Genomic DNA, 4,796 nt, shown 5'->3' on the forward strand with positions numbered 1-4,796 from the left:
AAGTTTGAGCCAACTTGAAAATTTTTGGATTTTTTTTTTAAAATAAAAATAAATAAATTAAAAAAAACCTTAAAAATTTGACCTTATGCACTTGTGGTCGCGACGTCATATAGACACTGCCATAGGGTTTAGGGCACCTTCTAGAGTACCTACGCAGGAAAGTGGGACCCAATCGATAGGAAATTTGGCAGATATTGCTGAAACCTTTTTCGAATCCCAATCTAATACCCTTTCCAGTACAACTAGCTCATTGTCTATGGACAATCTAGGACCGTCAAATAGTCATCCCTTAGCCCCAAATAGGACACCCACAAGATCTTTTAATCCATTTGAAGCCGACATCATGGGGTTACCACTCAATGTGAGACTTCAATATGTCTACACGAATGCTCAAGGAGCTGAGATCTTTAGGGATCCACAACAACGATATCTCGTTAAGATTGCAAACTTTTTCTGAGAACTTGATAGAGCACCTCTAGTCAATGACCAGGGTAACATGTACATGGGTGGAGATGGTGTGCGCTATGAAGTCACCTATCATCCAGAGAATATAGATAAATTAGGGGGGCTCTCTAAGAGTGAGTTCTTAGACTTATCAAAGCCTTCCAGAGCAAGGGAGTCTAGAGATGATTGGCTCATTGAGCCGGACATGCCTGGACCAACCAATGCCCAGTTCTCAAAGCCATCCATAGATGATTTACTTTTTGTAGATCTAAATTTGGAAGGGGATAGGAAAGGCAAGAGCAAAATGGATCAGGGGGCTGAGAACCAATGGGAGTTTGTACGACAAATTTCAGTGACAAAGGTCTTTCAGGATGACCCACTTCAAAAGGTCTATAAAGGACTCTTTAGAAGGATATTATGCCACAACTAGATTGCCAAAGCTAGATCTTCCTCTAGCACTTGTGGTGGTAGTCGAGAAGCTTGCAGGATACATGAACCGAATCGTTGATAAATGGGCCAATGAATACCGAACCTTAGATTGGAAGGAGATTCGTGAGCTCACGTGTAGAGGACAACCATTATTCATGGAAGTGTTCTCAACTAATACAGCTAAACCAGGAGAGATAGCCTTTCTTGGAGAAACGGTTGCTCCTCCCCTATGAGAGTTCACTAGAGAGGGACCCTCAACATCAAAGTGGAGCACTGCAAGTAGCCCAACTCTAGCACCTCCCCTACGAGAGTTCACTAGAGAGGGACCCTCAACATCAAAGTGGACCACTGCAAGTAGCCCAACTCTAGCACCAAGATATTATCCTACACCAAAAGTGCGACCATAGATCACACCACAACAACGTTTCTCTCACTATGACAATCGGAGGGTAGGGGATCCAACTCGGCCTCCCATAAATGCACCTCCTGAAATACGGGTAACAAGATCTTTGGAGAGGGTTGGTGAGGCAGGTAATAGGGGACCCACACCAATTTGGGATGCATATGGACCACCTTACCAAAGAGACGAACCACCAAAGAGACGAACCACTGAGAGTGAGAGGCCGTAGGCCTGATGATGAGTATTTAAGACAAGTAAGGCCATCAACTCTTCAGAAACTAGTAAAGAAGTACAAAGGGTCGGGAGATCCATATGACCATATAGCAGCATTTAGGCAAGCAGTTCGAGCTGAGCAAGTGACTGACAAGCATATGCAAATTGAAGGATTTAGGATCACTCTTGAGGGAAAGGCCCTTGCTTGGTTTCAGGCACTAGAGGCTTTAGACAAATCTTCTTTACGAGTTTTGGAAGAGAGATTCATTGCTGCTTTTTCCTTGATGGGGATTCAGCATGACACAGTAGCAAACATCTACTCTTTCAAGCAAGGTGAGACTGAGAGTGTTAGAGACTGTGTAAATAGGATGAAGCAGTACATTAATCGTTGCCCAGAAGATGAGAAGCCCACCCAGAGTCGATTAATTTCTCTCTTCTTAAAAGGACTCATAAATTCAACACTATACACACATCTCTATGCAAAGAAGCATACAAATTTCAATGAGTGTTGCCATGATGCTATGGATTTCACAGATAACTTCAAATTCCAAGATGGTACTGGCCCTGAGGTGCAACCTAGAGATCAGTGGGGTGATGACCAAAGTTCAGGGTCTAGCGCACTAGTAAATCTAGACCAGATAGCTAACCTAGTACTAAGGAGATTGGGACAAACCTATCGCCCACCCATGCAGCCACAACAATAGTAGCAGCGAATGAGGAGTGTACTACCTACAAGTCCTCATCTTTGTGGAGCAGGTGGCGGTAACCATAAAACCGAAGAATGTAATGCCTTTTCTCCTCTAGTCACAAACCAACCCACAAAGAAGTGGTGCCAGGCATGTGCTTGGAATTATACCCACACCACACAAGAATGTACTCACATTGCAAGAATGAGACAAGAGCGTGAGCAGTAAAGGGGTGCAGGGGCTCCACAAATGCATAAACAGTATACTAATTTTGAACGTAAGCCACCAATGGCACAAGAGCAAGCACGACCTGTACTTGGAGCTCAACCTCCTGCTCCTGGGATTGCTCCTGTGAGGTTTGTTGACTACGACAATTCAAATATGTGTAGAGACTTGGTAAACCCAAGCTATCTGGAGGAGAAATATGCATCATATTCATCCAAGGAAAATCTCTTTGAAAGTCCCGCATATCCAAGCCAAGCACTGGAGCCTCAACTGGGGGAACAAAATTCTTTGATGTTGCTAGGCGGCTACCAACCTAGGACTCCAGGCCCCTCAGGTCAATGGCAGCAAAGGAAAGTAGAAGCCAAACTAATGGGCCCCTATTATGAGTGCGGAGAAGCCCATTAGGCTTGTGATTGTCCACATCGCCAAAGGCAAGCAGCTCGATCCAATACAACAGTACCACAGTTTCCACCAATTGAAAGATATTGTCTAGGGTGTTGTGTAGAACACTTTCCAAAGGATTGTTTGGTGAAACCACATGAGGAAGGCACCTCTCAACCAAAGGTCTCACTCAACTCTGTAGAGGCAGTTCCATCGCCACCGTCATTAGAGAATGAGGATGTCGTGCCACTTAGAGTCATGACTAGATCACAAACACGAAATGCCGAAATGCAGACTGATGAGACACCTCGAACTAGGGATCTCAAACTAGGGATGCAAAGGCAAATCTAGTGGACAAGACCCTACATTCCAATAGAAAAGGACCACTTAGTCAAGGAGGAAAAAGAACCACAACAAGCAAACTAAGAGTGCATCCACTAGTTCCCAAGAATTCTCTAAACAAAACATGAAGGATCAAGCTTTTACATCCCAAGAAGTGCATGAGGAGCATCAACCTCAACCTAGGCCTAGCGCTAAACAAGATGAGGCTATTACAACCGAGGATAGTTTAGGGGGTTCTTTTTTTGTGGATAAGGTGAACGAGACTCTAGATGCCATCATTGATACTCATAGAAGTCGCATTGCAGCTTTATTTGAGCTACCCAAGAAGCTTCAAGAATACCCAAACCCTCGTGAGGAGAAGATCAATCCTGTTGTACATCAGCAACTCATTAGGGAAGCTCAATCAATACTTGAGGACTCACCTCCACCTATCCCTCGGGGCCCCACTTCTCATAAGCCAACATTAGAAACCATACCAGAAGTGTCATCAAGTTGGGAAATGAAAAGTGAGCTGATCTCACATAGCGAGAAGTCTGCACCAATTGACACCCCATTGAAGAAGGCATTCTGCCACCACCTAGTCTTGCCTTCCCATGCAATGATGAAGTTATTGATGCTAACAAGGACATGGCAAATGAGATGTAGGCAGAGGTTCATGAGAAAGTTAATGAGAATATGTCCTCTATTATTTCACCTCCATTCTCTGAAGTGGATTTTATCAGGGGCACAGAAAACAACTTTAGACGCCCAAGCACCCAGGAGGAAGTTCAAACAATGAACTCTTGCACTAATTCAATCCTTTTGCTTTGCATCCACCAAGGTTACATGTAAATATCCCTTTTCACTTGAATTTTAGCAAGATTCACAAATCTTGCAACACTTCTATGTTATGTCTTCTCTGTGCCTTAATCTTGAAAAAGATATTTTAAACTAAAGTTGCATAAAAATTAAGAAGATTGATATAGCAAACTGTTTCTAGCAATCTGCACATAAATCTTTGCATTAAATCAAAGAGTAAAATGGATTATGGTTTTGAAAATAGTGATTAATTATACAAATTCAATAATGATTAAAATAAATTTCATTACTAATCTTCTTAAATCAAGAAACTAACAAATCTAAAAATTGTGTAAAAATCAATTCTGAATGATTAACACTAATCATGATCAATAAAATGCATTCTAAAAATTGAGTTCACAATAATCCAAAAATGATTATTCTCCTAATCAAAGCATCAAGATCCAAGCCAACAACTCTGATACCAATAAAAGAAAGTAACATCTAGCTTAGCCTTGGAATAACCTAATGAACTTGGATTAACAAAAGCTTGAGAGATTAACACTAAGAACAACAAAAAGTAAAGTGTAATGATAGTCCAAAGATATCATTTAAAAGCTATAATAGTCCTAGAACACATGCCTTTTATAGTCACAAGGCCCATCTGCCCTAATCCTACATGTGCATGACCCTAAGTCCATGCACCTGACCCATCCCATTTACATGTGCATCCTAAAATATACTTGTTACAGTATGGTGGCTTCATGAAAATGATTTTGTAGGCACATGAGGAAGGTGTGTAAGAAACTTCTAGATGATATATTGGGTGTGTGAAAAACTTCTAGATGATGGATGTATCATCCATTAGTTAAAGTTGTGGGCAGTTGTCCTTGGTCAAT

Source organism: Cibotium barometz, chromosome 57, assembly GCF_041138505.1.
Source record: "Cibotium barometz isolate CiBa-2024 chromosome 57, ASM4113850v1, whole genome shotgun sequence".
In the NCBI taxonomy this organism is placed as follows: domain Eukaryota; kingdom Viridiplantae; phylum Streptophyta; class Polypodiopsida; order Cyatheales; family Cibotiaceae; genus Cibotium; species Cibotium barometz.